The sequence below is a fragment of the Choloepus didactylus genome, chromosome 5, assembly GCF_015220235.1.
Source record: "Choloepus didactylus isolate mChoDid1 chromosome 5, mChoDid1.pri, whole genome shotgun sequence".
In the NCBI taxonomy this organism is placed as follows: Eukaryota; Metazoa; Chordata; class Mammalia; order Pilosa; family Megalonychidae; genus Choloepus; species Choloepus didactylus.
In genome coordinates this window covers 54,686,768-54,701,949 of record NC_051311.1, presented here as the reverse complement: position 1 = coordinate 54,701,949, position 15,182 = coordinate 54,686,768, and the positions used below count along the sequence as shown (strand labels likewise).

The following is a 15,182-nucleotide window of genomic DNA, read 5'->3' as shown; positions in this document are numbered from 1 at the left end:
ATCCTCACTGTGGGAGGAGAGACTCAATTCCAGGTAACCCTGAATGATATGTCTGTGTCCAGCCCTTCAGTATCCCAGAAATCCCAGCAAATCCCCATTCTCAAGCCAGATCAGAATATTGAGCCTCTCTTTACATAGGCTGGCAAACTTATACCAGATGGCAATTATAACAGGCTCAGTGGTTGTATTGAGTAAGTCTGCAGACAACATGGTTTCTACCACTTAAACACCTTCTGGACAAGCCTTGTGGTTCATGTCACAGAACTACAGGGAGAGGGCAGCATTGGAAGACCAAGTAAATATTAAAAGGGTTGGAACACTGAGAAGGTAAGGCATCAGCAGCATTCATGCCAGAAAATTCCATAGCAACAAAAGACAGTGCCAGCAGCTTTTGTTAGGACAAGGGACAGAGAATTCACCACAGATAACAGGACTCATGACATCAGGCACAGATGCCCTCTGCACAGATGTCAATCTCCTTGACATGGGTCACCGACTACCTCGGGCAGAACTTGGCAGGCACTGGCACTCTTGGCAGTGCCTTTGGCAGGTATGAAGGGCTGTACTTTGGAGGCACCAGCAGAATTCCTGCCTTTAGTCTTGGCACAGATGGGAGACTGGATCCATAGACAGCAGGGATGGGAGAGGGAAAAAATGGCCTATACATGTGGCAGGCAAGAGGGCTGATTCAAAGAGCACATTGAAGTCCCTGCTCACAATTTCCAGAATCATTTTGTAGAAATATGAGGAGTATTGGAGTTTCTACAGAGGAGCTAAGTAATGCAAAAGTATTTTTTTGAGCTTATGAATGTGATCTAAGACACTACAGAAACATGGGCAGCCAGGTGGTTCTTGTTCAAACTTGTTTGCTCAGTACTTGGTGGAGACAGTCTGAAACTAAATTTCCATTAATAAAAGCTATAAACTTTCTTTACATCAAAATAAGTATTTTATATATTATTTTATTTAGAATTTAGAATTATCGTTTCATTTATAATATGCTTCATTATATGCAGTTGTTTTGAACCTAACAACTTCTTGGAAGGCATGTTGGCTACATAAATTTGGAGAATTAAATGAAGCATTTGTTCCTGTAGGCAGCCCTACACTGTGGTCAGACCTGGTCTTAGGATTCCAGGTTGTTCCAAGAGTGGCTGCTCTTGGTTGGGGGATGGTACATTGTTGAAATGTTCAACAGAAGGAGTTGGCCTCAGTGGCATACATGATGGGGGGTTTTCTTTTTACATTTGTTTAGAGGGTGCTCTCTATTTTCAAAGGAGTAGGAGCAATTTACATTTTGCCAAGGATGAAGACTGTAAATGGAGCCCAGAAGAGATGCCAACATGATTCTGTTACAGTTCAGTGATATTTTATCTTATGGATTGGTACCTCTGGTAGCCATCTGGTTGGCCCATGTGTTATCCTGGCTCTGGTGTGATTCTGTTCTTATTCCTAGCCTTCTGTTTGGGAAAGTAGGAACATATATGAAGATAATGCCATTGAACCACCATGGATAGATCAAGTCCTTCAAATCTATTTTTAGGATTATGGTTAGAGACTGTTCTTTCTGGCTTCTACTGCAAATTTTCTCAACTGGTTTTCTTGCTAAGTCCCAAAACAATAATATTACTTTAGATCTGTTTTCAAATGCTGGTTGGGGAGCTCCCAAATCCTCATGAACAGGTTCATATCCCTGTGGACTTAGACTCTGAGCCTATAATGTTCATTCATGCCTCCTCTGTCAAACTTGGTGCTTGGCCTCTCCATTGGGAAATATCCCTGAGCAATGGTAATTCAGTGCTCTAATGAAAAACAAGGGGCAGATTTATAAACTAATACTAAATCTTGCTCCAGATTTGCCTCAAGCTTCATTCCTTGGGGAAAGCCAGGAGAGCTACCCACAAAGCCTTTACTATGCTTCCATAACCCTCTTAATTATGGCAAGTAAAGAACACAGTCTTAGAAAGGGCGATTAGATAATCACTCAATTTGACCAGTGCAGTAGATTGCATTGTTTTCAAGTATTCACTCTTAATTCCTGTAAAGATGATTACGTATTTCAGTTATGTGTCTTGTGGTGTCTTCTGGGGTGGAGTCACACTTTGCTTTTGACTTATTTTAGCTAATAGCATGAGTGGATGTAACACTGCCTGTATCCAAGAAGAACTTTTAAGGGCCACTGTGTGTCTCAGCCAGTCCCTTTGCTCTTCCCCTCTGCCACAAGAACAGCCCATTCCAAATAAGGGCTGTTTTTTCAGCCTGGATGATCTGATGTGAAGACACAGTGCAACAAAGATACAATCTACCTGCAGCTGGAGCAGAGCCTCAGTACACCTATGGCCTACACAAAACACAATCTAAGCATAAAGTTTGTTTCATAAGCCACTAAGATTTGTGGGGTCTGTTGTTATGCAGCATGGTCTAGCAAAAACTGACTGATGTGACTACGATGTTTCTGGAGCAGAATCTAACCCACACAATGAAAATGGTAGTTTTGTAGTATGGTAGATTGGATTAGGTACCCCAGAAGAAAATATATTCTTCATTTTAATCCCATTCCTATGGGTGTGAATTCATTATAAATAGGATCTTTTGAAGATGTTATTTTTAGTTAAGGTGTGGCCATCTGAGATAGGATGGGCCTTAATCCTGTTTTTAGAGGCCACAGGGGGAAGCTGGAGACCAACAGAACCTGAAAGAGAAAGGAGAGGATATTGCCATGTGACAGGAAAGCCAAGGAACCCAAGAATTGCTGGCCAGTCAGAATCCCACCAACCTTGGGAGAAAACAAGGCTTTTAGCCTCTGAAACCTAAAACCAATAAATTCCTGTTGATAAGCCAACTCAGACAGATATATCCAGGGAAATAAATGGTGGCAGAATATGCAGATTGTTTGTTTTCTTATTTTAAACAACAGTTGGAATAAAGATGTGGCATTGATTACAGTATTTCCAAGTTTGAATAACTATAACAACTAATTCTCATTCTTACCTCCTATTATTTATTTGTTGAGTGTTTTCTCACATGCTATGTTGTAGATGCAAAGAGGTAAAGTATGTAGTCTGTGACCTGAAAACTCTTAGGGGGAGTTTGGGAGAAATGGGCTAGTTATACTCATTTGAGAAATGATACTCATATGAGAAATACCATGTGCTCTATAGAGACAATACATGTCATTGTCAATCCAAAGTCAAGGACTGCACTTTACCTTAACTTTTTTCCCCAAAACTGATGTGTTGGGGTCATCGCATATTGACTTGTGAGAGTTGATTATGCACATCACTTCCCAGCTCCAGGCTCCAAGAGAATATGTGGTAGTTTGAAGCCTACCATGGTGGGAGTATTATTAGCACAGAAAGTTGCAAGCACTAAAAATTATGGATCTTTTTTCAGGGGGTGGGGGTACAGTTTACCAGCATACTACTGTTCCCAAATAATATTGGGTATAAATACGAGGTAAAAACCATTGAATTGAGTGGACTTTTTCCCATAGACAAGTCAGAATCAATGAATGCTTTTGAAATGAAGAGTAATGTCTTCAAAGGAAGACTTAAAAATATTAATCTGTCTTTGATAACGTAGGAAATGTGAGAGTGGGGAGAACTATGTAGCCAGAAAATGGTTATGGCCACCTAAAATAATCCAGAAATAAAGAATTAAGGACCTAAACTTGGATGGTGCCAGTGCAAATAAAAAGAAGAATGAGTCAAAGAACCTTTTAGTGAAGATCTTGGTTTTTGGTCCTTAGCAGATGCTTTCTAAATATTTGTTGAATTAAATCAAATTTAAATGGAATTCTCTGTTCTTTTTCATTACTCCTGTTCTCTTCAAGACCTTTCTTCATTCTCTTGGATCTTTCTTTGCTTATATCTATTCCTCTTTTTTTATGTTGCTCTTTTTTTTTTCATCATTCTGTTTTTTCCCCTACCTCAGACCTAGAGTAATTAATAACCAATCTTACTAGCTGTCTAGAAATTTCTATAATAAAATTTCTTGGCAACAATATATGTAGAAGTAGCAGCAGGCAGGGTGTGGGGAGTGATAGATCTATTCCTCCAAGAGAGAACATATCTGATGGCCCAACCAGGTATTGCAAACTTGAAGGCTATTTCTAGGTGAAAAATACTTCACACTCTCAGCATGCTTACATACCTCATTTCAGTAACATTTTATAAACGGAAACAACAAAATGAATGAAACATGAGTCACCTTTGAAATTTCAGCATGCCTATCAAATTGCACAATCTAAACACTGAATTCATTCCTTTAATTGAAAGTCTTAAAGGTGCCACCCTTCAACACACGTAACGATCAACTTTTGCCATAACTGATTTAACATTTGTGTACACATGAGATGACATGCCATAATTCATGGAAATATCAATGCATTGAAATAACCACAAACAGTGATAAATGTGTTGTCAATTTCTATATAATTACTCCAGATCTATCATCCTACTTTGGTATGTTGAAATGCATTCATGCATAACAACTGTGCATCATCCCAGTGATCAATATCCAATTTCAAATGAAATGGTGTTACTGTGTAATTATCATGCTATTCTTTCTGATGATTTTTCTGTTCAGCTATGCTCTATTTACATTTACAAAGTAAAACCACAGAGTATCTACCTCGATGAGAATTACTACACTTGTCAAAATTAGCACATGGCTAATATGTGCAATTTTAATTTAGGCATTAATTATGCCTTGTCACTCAGTTTACATATTAGGCAATTTAATTTGTCCACTTGAAATAGTCTCTTCTGGCTAGTTATATTGTTACCACAATTAATTATGCTCTGTGAGCCTTTTTCTGAAAACATGTTCTCTTGGTGTATTGCTTTGGTCTTTTCTTCTTTCCCTTCTCTTTTGCTTTGCTTTCTCTTTCCTGATTCTGTTTATTTGATTTTACTGAGGTGGCATTTTGTTGTAGGTTAAAGATTAAGGTCAGTTAGGACCACTAATAGTGCAATTTAAAGCTACCTCTCTGAAGATAAAAACAAACAGATTTCTGTATATTTAAATACTTTTAGAATTTTTCTGATAGTTTCTAGAAAGAATAGATGCCCTAAATTTTGTAGGCATCTCCGGCCTAATCACATCCCTTAAAGGGGCAGCAGAATATACCCTCGGCCTTGCTGAGCACCCAGAATGGTCTGCAGCAGGGAGTTGTGAGAATTTGGCTGAAGATGGGTCTGACTTGTGTTGAGAGGCTGACCTCCCTCAGCGGGGCACTCGGCTGATCTTTCAGCAGCAGCTACATCTCAGGACTGCTTCAGTGTTCCTTGTACTCTCATTCTCCCAAGCAGTTACTTTTAGAAATTATTTAATCTTAGTTTCTGTTGGAAAAAAAAAATGTTCATTAACTGAAAGACAATGTTTTAGGAAAGGTTTAAAAAAGTATCTTAACTTCTGGCTTGAACACTTAAACAGGAAATATGAAACACATTACCCTTCAGGAGGAAGTGAGAAGCCTGCAGGACTTATTCCAAACCAGGATTTGGGGGTTAGGGAAGTGTGTCTGCTTACAGCATGTGTTCTTGTTCAAGGTCTAGGACAAAGTAGTTGTAGCAGCATTTCTCTGCAGTTCTCTGATCTCTCTGTGGCTTGCACACTTCTGGGTCAAGAGAATCTTATATACATTTGACAACAGAACTAAGAGAAAACACATGGGCTCCCTTCTAGCATAAGAGCTCTGTACCTCTCTTCTTCAGCAGAAGGTAAGAAACTTCAAGGACTTCCTGACCTCCAGGGCTCTGGCTCCAGTCGGCCCTTCCACACATGCAAACCAACTGATTGTCTTTGTCATGTGATTTCTCTGGGCATAACCCCATGTTTACCTGGTAATTTTCAAACCCTTCATGATAATTGAATTCATGATCTGAGTTCTTCTTTCCTTTTCCTGTCACTTCCAAATAAGAATTTAAAAAACACAACCTGTATTAGTTTCCTAGGGCTGCTATAACAAATTAAAAAAAAATGGATTAAACCAGAAATTTATTGTCTCCTAGCTCTGTAGGCTAGTGATGGATGAGTGAATGAATAAATGAATGAGTGGAGAGAGGAAAATGTACTAAAGGGTCTTGCATTTCTATGTGGAATTATGTAATCTGTATATGGAAGGAAGGCAACAAATGACAAGCATGGATATTAGTAACACAAGTAATAACTTTGCAAAATAATTTAAAAACTTCTCCTCTAAAATAAAATATGATACATAAAGTCAAAATAAGATATTTTTAACATAGAATGTACAAAAGTCTTCCCTATACATTCTCTCATTTAATTCTCAGAACAACCCTAAAGAGGTATTTATTATCTCCATTCCAGAGATAAAGAAGGTGAGATCAGATAAGGGAAGGTGTATTAGTCAGTGTTCTCCAGAGAAACAGAACCAACAGGATATATATAAGTAAACATGAAAAGATTTATTACTCATGTGACCGTGGGGATTGGCAAGTCCTAATTCCATAGGGAAGGTTGTAAATTGGAAACTGATGAAGGTGAAGTTGATTCTCCAGGAGAAGCTGGCTGGCTAAAATAGAGACAAAAATTCTTCTTTCTGACTTTTTATATCCTCAGTCTGGTTTTAAGACCTCCAGCTGATTGGGTGAGGAGACTCCCATCATTGCTGAGGGCAATGCCCTTTATTGATTGTAGATGCAATCAGCTGTAGAGGCAATCAACTGACACTAGATACAAATTCATCTCTGAAATACCCTCACAGTAACAATTAAGCCAGAGCTTGCTTGACCAAACAACTGGACACCACAACCTAGCCAAGTTGGCATGGGAAATTAACCATCACAGTAAAGAACTTCTTCAAGGGCAAAATTTGACTCCTAGGCCAGAACACTTTGTATAATACAAAGCCGCCACTTTTTTCTGGTTAAGAACCATATGATACTTTCAGTATAATATTTTATTTAATGAATGTTGTCCATAATATTTTATATTAAATGCAGTTTTTGATTCTATGAAATGTGAAAATTTAGATTTTAATGATTTTTTGTAATTGAGCTTTTTGTGGGAAGATAAAGATAGAAGCCAATTAAAAAGATGAATATGTTTACCTGAAATACCAATTTATGTAAAATTATACTATAACACTGTTATAAACTAACAAACTACAGCTGTTTATCCATGACATAAAATTGAAACATTTTGCTTTATAGCTAGAGGTTTCCAAATAGCCATATGTTTAGCATCTTAGCCCTGGCAGGCTGATTATTCTATTCAAGGCAGAAGGCCTGAGACAGTGCCAGACATTTCCAAGATGAATTTGTTTAAAAACATACAAAGCTGTGGGTAATATTTGTCTCTATTCACCCTTTTGGGCCAAAGGAAATTCACAGACCCAGAAGAAATTTAATCATTATTTCACAAACACTGAAACACCTAAGATCCCTTTCAAACTCATCTGATTGTACTCAAACCAGCCATGTTCTCCTCCTACCCCTCCTTCCTCCAACCCTGCTGCAGAAATTGAAGGAATGAAAACACTGCATAGGAAAAACCTATCGTTCTACTTTTCTGTGTTTTGCTGAAGGTGGACACCTTCGCTATTACTGCTTGTCTATCCTCTGCCCCACTGGGTGTTTGCATGCATTCTATTGTAACAGGATGCTGTTTTTTTTTGTTTTTTTGTTTTTAACTTTTTATTGTGGTAATATATTTACAACTTTTAACTTCTAAGCAAAGAACCTTTCGTTTCTGGAGCAGCTTCCTTAACAGTGAGTGAAAGTGAGGATCAAGTGTTCTAATGTTAAGAAGAAAAAAATCCAGTGGAATTTTACATCTTTCAAATACTTTGTGTTTTCATCTTCTGGCTTTCTACCACTTACTCTTTAAAAAAGAAAATGGTCAGGATATTTGGAACTGTTTTTGTTCAAGCTGTGTGAAGTTAATTATGTACTCTAGAAATACTTTATCAAAACTTTTTCATAGAGGTGATAAAAGGTAAAAGACAAAAATAAGTAAACATTAAATTGTTCTTTTATTAATTTTTTATTAATAATTAATTTTATTGACTTTTTCATATGAGATGTTACAAAAGTATTAAGGTGCGAAATAGCTTAGCTTATAAGGGCCATAGTCAATTCCTCACAATAATACTTCAGAGGTAATTTAAAATGAAAAAAGGGAGAGCCATAGCAATCTAAAAATTCTCTTTTGTGTTAGAACTAAGCAGACATTGAGCAATGAATGCCAGATTTTAAAAATGATATAGGAATTGCTTCCTGGGGGAAATACCAGTGTTCTTGGAAATGTGCCTGTTTACATACGTATAAAAGTAAAACCCAATTTTAAAAAGTCTTAGTGAAAGTTTGCTCTTAAAACAAAACAAAACTAAACAAATAAGCCACTTGAAGAATTCTCATTAAAGTCAGGAACATGACAATGATGCTCACTGGGACCATTTATATGTGATGTTTCTTGGAAGCTCCAAAGAAAGAGGAGAGACTGAAAAGAAAGATATAAACATGCAATGGGAGAGGCAATTTTCTAATTGGCAGATAATATGATATTAATAGGGAAACTTAAGGAGATTATACTGTAAACTACTTATACAACAAGAGAATCTACTAAGGTAAATGGCAAAAATATTAAAAATATATTTTAGTATACAAATAGCAACCAATTGGAAAACATTGGGCTTAAAGATCTCATTGAGAGACCTTTGCTGCAGCTGCTTGAATTAAGGGTCACTTGACCAATCAGAAATTTCCCCTCTGGGATTTGGAGCTAGTACCTTGCCTAGACACTTACCAGTTGTTTGGTGTCACTTCAGCTCAGATACAGTTCCAAGACTGTGGTAATGGTTTTGAACATGTGCAGAAAGAAAAAAGTGGTAGAGAAAACTGGCTTGCCCAGAGGGAGGAAAATGTCACAGATGCACCCAGAAGCAGAGGCACCAACCATGGACTTGAGAGCAGCAGAGGGAATTGCTTACTTGAACCTGGTTGACTCCTCCATTTAGTTTTTAATTTTTAATTTTCAAGTGAAATCCACTTGCATTTCTTAACCTTGGATTTATGAATCTCCCTCTAGGTTGCATTGTTTTTTGCTTTAGCCAGTCTGAGTGGGATTGTATTATTTGAATCTGAAATAGCTTGGACTGGATGACCAAAAAGACACAATCCCACAACAGCACTGGAGATCATCTATATGCTACTTGGGAGAAATTTCTGTGTACTGCAACAAGAATGAGGAACTGAGAAAGAGACACATTCCTTGCAATGCTCCATCCTTGGGTGAATTTGAAAACAGGAGGAATGAGATATGACGTGCTGGAACTATCTATCTGAGTTTAGAGACACAAAAGCAACACCCCCTGTAAAACTAGTCAGATACACGGGACTGTCACCTCCGCGGTATCCCCACATGAATGCAGTCTATTCAGAAACTGCAGTTAAAATATATAATTAATTGGGGTGAGGGGAGGGAATGGGTGTAGTAGGGTGGGGCACTGCATCCTAAAAGGAGTAAAAGCTGTCATGGGGCAAAGAATGGAAGTGCCATGTACCAATGAATGTTGTTTTACTCCTATAGTTGAAGACATTTAGCTTTGAACTGGTTTCAATTCTTGAGGACTGTGGTGGTTTGGAACTGTATGTTCTTAAATTTAATCCATTCCTCTTGGTGTGAACCCATTGTAAATAGGACCTTTTGATGAAGTTACTTCAGCTAAGGTGTGACCTACCTCATCAAATGGGTTTTAATCCTATTACCGCAGTCCTTTATAAATGAAATGAATATTGAGAGAGAGAGGGAGAAAGCCAGGAAGCAAGAAGCTGTAATCAATGAAACCCAGAAGAGAAGGGAGAGACCAGCAGATGCTACCGTGTGCCTTGCCATGAGACAGAGGAGCCAATGATTGCCAGCAGACAGTCTTTGGGAAGAAAGCATCGTCTTGATGATGCCTTGATTTGGACATTTTCAAAATTGTAAGTGAATAAATTGTCGTTGTTTAAGCTGAACCATTTCATGGCTTTGCTGGAGCAGTTTTGGAAACTGAAACAAGGACAAAGATTCTCTTCCAGTTAGAAAATTATTTGTCCTGGACTAATTTCTACTGTGTCCTGGTATTGAACTCAGAGGTATGCACAGCAACCCCACCCTCCATGTTTATATTGGAAACCAGCAGTCAATTAACACCTTAATACCTTTTTGGAAAGGGGGTAAGTTCTTCTGAACAGTTTTGTGAAACCCACAGATCTTTCCCCATTTAAGGATGAGTAAACAAGGGGAAACATCAGTTAGGCACTGCAAAACATTTTTCAGTTAAACAGAAGAGGAACAGCCTAAAACTAAAACTGATTTATCACCACAAAGAGGAAAAAAAATGAAAATAGATGCTTTATATTCTCAAAGAGATCAAAGAATACATTGTTTTTAAAACAAAGGAATAGGTCCTATTAGTATCAAGGGGGAAAAGCTGAGATGCAGAAAATGGAAAGAGATATGGTGAGACTGCAAGGAAGCAAAACGCGACAGCAAATTACAAGCCTCACTGCATAGGACTCTTCTATTTTGAAAAGCAATGAAAGAAATTACCTTGGCAATGATGTTACATTTGACTACAATTAAGTGTTTTAAAAAGTCTTTTGCTGAAAATTAAAAGACCAATTTATTAAGCAGCCTACAAAGTTGGAAAATATTTGCAATTCATATTTAAGAGGAATGGTTAAAATGTTTACTATGCAGAACTTATACAAATCCTTAAGACAGATTAAAATTCCAATTAATAAGTGGTTCAACAAACATTTTACATAAGTGGAAATACAAATGGATAAAATGCTAAAAATTTATGGGAGAAAAGTTCTGCCTCACAAATAAAATGTCAAAACATCATCAAAATAATGTATTTCACTGTGAACTTATTTAAAATTTTAAAATGTGAATAACTCTGTACTGGCAAGAGTATTCTCTCATATACTGCTTGTGGGAATGTAAATCAGGCAACTCCTTGAAAAGCAATTTTCTCATGTGTATCCAGAACCTAAAAAATATTACTACTTTGCATCCACTGCTATCAATCTATGTAAGGAAATAAGGAAAAATGACAGAGAACCTCATGCATAAAAAAGTTCCTGAAAACATACATAAACATGCATATGGAAATTGATTAAATGATCAACTGTGAGGAGATGGTTGAATGAATTAAGATGAATGGATATGGAGACATTTAAAATGGTATTTGCAAAGAACATGTGTTATAATTTAAATGATTAAAAAACAGATGGATAAAACAGAAAATAACAAGTGTTGGAGAGGATTTGGAAAAATTGGAACTCTAGTGCATTGTTGGTGGGAAAATAAAATAGTGCATCCACTGTGGAAAGCCATATAGCATTTCCTCAGAAAGTTAAATAAAAAATTTCCATAACCCTGGCAATTTCACTATGGTATATGCCCAAAGAAAATGAAAAGCCAAGTCTCAAACAGATACATATACACCAAAGCTTGTAACAGCAATATATACAGTAGCTAAAAGGAGGAAACAATCTGGGTGTCCATCAGCAGAGGAATTGATAAACAAAATGTGATAAATACACACAATGGAATATTATTCAGCCATAAGAAAGAATGAAGTTATAAGGCATGCTATAACATGGAAGAAACTTGAAAACATGCCCACTGAAATAAGCAAGGCACATAAGGACAAATATCATATGATATCACTTATAAGAGATGACTGGACATAGCAAATTGCAAAAAGAAGTAAATTAGATGCTACCAGGGCTGGCAGAAGGGAGTATTTTATTTGGAAAAATAAACAGATGGATAAAAATATGTCTGTATAATTTGATCTGTGTTCCCATTTGATAAAGATACCAGAAGGCAAAATATCAAAAATAGATCAGCATTTATAAAGGGGGTTTATTAGGTTACAAATTTATAGTTCTAAGGCCATAAAAGTGTCCAAACTAAAGTGTGTACAAGAGGATACCTTCACTGAAGAAAGGCCAGTGGCATCTGGAACACCTGTCAGCTGGGAAGGCATGTGGTTGGCATCTGTAGGTCCTTTGTTCCCAGGTTTCATTGCTTTCAGCTTCTGATTCCAGTGGCTTTCTCTTTAAGCATCTGAAGGTTCTCACTTAGCTTTTTTGAGGCAAACTCTGGGCTTCATCTCTTAGCTTAGCATCTCCAAGCGTCTTCTCTCTAAGTGTGTTTTCTCTCTAAGTGTCTCTCTCAGCTCTCTTCAAAATGTCTCTGCCTTTTATCCTTTCATAGAGGACGCCAGTGAACTAATTAAGACCCACCATGAATGGGCGGGGGTCACACCTCCATGGAAACAACCCAATCAAAAGCTCCCACCCACAATAACTCTGTACCCACCAGAGTGAATAAAAAGAACATAGTCTTTCCTGAGACATGCAACAGTCTCAAACCGGCACAATCTGAACTCTACAAAGGCAACACAAATACAGAATAGTTGGGAAGAATGCATGTAAAAATGTTAACAGTAGATCAGTTAGTAGCCTTGCTTCTACTTATATAAAATAGCAGATTTGTGTTGCTAAAATTTAATAGATTTACTTTAGGGGAGCAGGAGTTACTGCTTATTCATGTTGATAAGAGTTTGATTGAACAATGATGTCTTTTCTGCCATTCATTAACTGACTTTGGAAATGCCACACCTTCTTTCAACCTCAGACGGTTTAGCTCTTATATGTTATTAGCAGCAATATCTCACTTTCAGGGACTCTGGGAAGGCTAAATGAGGTAAGAATGTGAAAGTATACTGTAAATGGCATACAAATGTTATTAATTATTACTAAATAGCTGATAGTTATCAAGTTTTCTAAATTGCTGCCTGGGCCTATGGTTGAATTTCACTGACACAAACTCTTTCACATGAGTAACTTCATGTTATCTGAGTGATGTTCTTACGTAGAAGAACACTTGAAAATTCACCAGTGGACAGACTTGTCCGTCAACATCAAATCAAAGTTATATTCATGTCAGCAAGATATTACACAGAGAAAGAGCTGTCAGGTTGCTAATATAAAAAGCACTGACTAATTTGCAAAAGTATTCAGTTGAAAGATAATGGAAAGGCAAGCTGCCAATATTAAGAACAATGTGAAAATGAAGTCTGGAGCATGGGACCTAGAAGTTTTCATCAGGGAGAAACTTTGAAGATGTTGGTATAGAGAATCAAAAATGCCAGACATGAAGCTGAAAGGTGACAGATCATTGATCAGGCTAATTTGATTGAATAATTGTTGTTAGTCATCATTAAAAGGAATGATTTTTTTATTTATACAGGTGCAACCTGTTATATAAGGAATGGACTCAAAATGCAACGTAAGAGGTAAGAATTGGCTAAAACTTCATGCCACTCCCTATTTCTGGAACTCTCTAAAGCCAACATACTGTAACTACGGATGGGGCTTGAAGTAACTTCTTTAGGTAAATTTTGAGATAAGTCTTTCCTAGGTCACCATTTCCTTTACTATGATAACTCACATCTCAAAACAAAATGGGACTGGGAAACAGGGCAGAGGTATTAAGTTTTCATTAGACAATTATAAAGTATGTGGGGTGGGAGAGGAAGAAAAATAAGTAGTATAAGTAGAAGTGTGTTTATGCACTTGGGGAAGAGAAGGTGAAGGTTAAGGTTTGACATTTGTCCCCATACAGACAAATGGACAGAACCAGGCACTCAACTGTGGGGCTGCTCTGGTTTGTGGTGTAAAAGAATCACCTCCTCTATTGTAACATTCTCTAGCTATGCTTATGAAAGGCGTAAACATCTGGTTAGTCTACTAATTCCATTGCAGCTTGGGCCAACTAATTGAAAAAGAATCAGTCAAACCAATTAACTGACTCAACTGACTGAAAATGACATTTGTCAAACAATTAGTTGCACTTCTTTTTCTTGGCTCTGAAATCAGCCATAACTTCAGAGTGTTGAAGTAGTGTCCATGGTTGGCCTCCTCATTGATACGAAGTACCTTACTATTCAATAAATTTTACTACTTATAGTTTCTACTATGAAAGCAACTCATGCTTGTTAAAGAAAACTTTTTAAACACAGAAAAGTAGAAAAAGGATTTAGCATCATAGACCTATTGTTTAAAACTACGTGTAATTATTCATACTTTGTGTTTTCCTGTTCATGCTTTTAAAATAGCATGTATTTTGTATGTTTATAATTAACGATATGATCTATATTTTCTTCATTTAATGATGTTATTACAGGTTTTATTTTAATGTATATTTTAGTAATTGGTTCATAGTCCCTCTAGTTGGTGGCATCATCATCTATTGGTGCACTGATTCATATGGCACTAGGCTCTCCTACTGTAATTTCCGTAGTGCTAAAAATCTCTGCATGTGACTCTTTTGTACAGTTGAGATTTTCTTAGAGTTTAATCAATAAGCATATTATTTTCTACTTTGTTTTTGCTAAGTAGCTGTTAACTATGAATCACCCTACAATATAACCCTACACCATGGGAAACGTTGGATAACAAGGTATGAAGATCTTTAGAGATTTTAAGATGATAAGATATATCCCTCTCATTTGCATGCATTTCCATTAAAATCAGCTACAAAATAAGTGTGTCCACTAAATCTCTGTAATTTAACAATGTTCTGAAAGCAGTAGCTTATACAACCAAACAATAGGAATAAATTTGAGATATAAAAGTTGGGAAGGAAAACTTAAAATTAGAATTATTCTCTGGTGATATAGATGTATACTTGGAAAATCTAGGCTGAAAAATCATTCATACAATAAGATAATTTAGTAGTGTGGTTCAGCACAAATATTCAAAAATCAGTGAAAAGATAGAATTCTTAGAAATATATCTTAAAGTAAAAGTGCAGAAGAAAAGTAAAAGGAGACTGTAAAAACACATACCAAAAAAAACAAAATAAATAAATGAATAAATAAACCAACAAACAAACCCCCAAATAAAACAAAACATCATTTTTGGTGAAATAACTCTGACACATTGTTGAGGGAAAGACAAATTGTCACAGATGTTCGGGAAAGCAATTGGGTGAAAGAGTAATGTGATGGATTGATTACAGCAGCAGTCTTAACTGTTCAGCTTGTTCTCTAGCCATGCTCTTTGCAATGGGACTGGGAAGTTCTTTCTATCAGTAGTAAGTTGCTTCCCCACCCTTGGATCTGGACTGGACCCCCGATTTTCTCTGGCCTT

General features: G+C 36.8%; 1 long non-coding RNA gene across 1 annotated transcript in view; it reads left to right on the top strand.

Moving 5' to 3' along the window:
* Positions 1-14,725, top strand: part of LOC119534876 — a 190,810-nt gene extending 176,085 nt beyond the window's left edge. The window contains exons 3-4 of the long non-coding RNA XR_005217125.1: positions 13,279-13,324; positions 14,430-14,725. This is a non-coding gene — a long non-coding RNA (uncharacterized LOC119534876). The remainder of the gene's footprint in view (positions 1-13,278; positions 13,325-14,429) is intronic.
* The last annotated feature ends 457 nt before the right edge of the window (positions 14,726-15,182 follow it).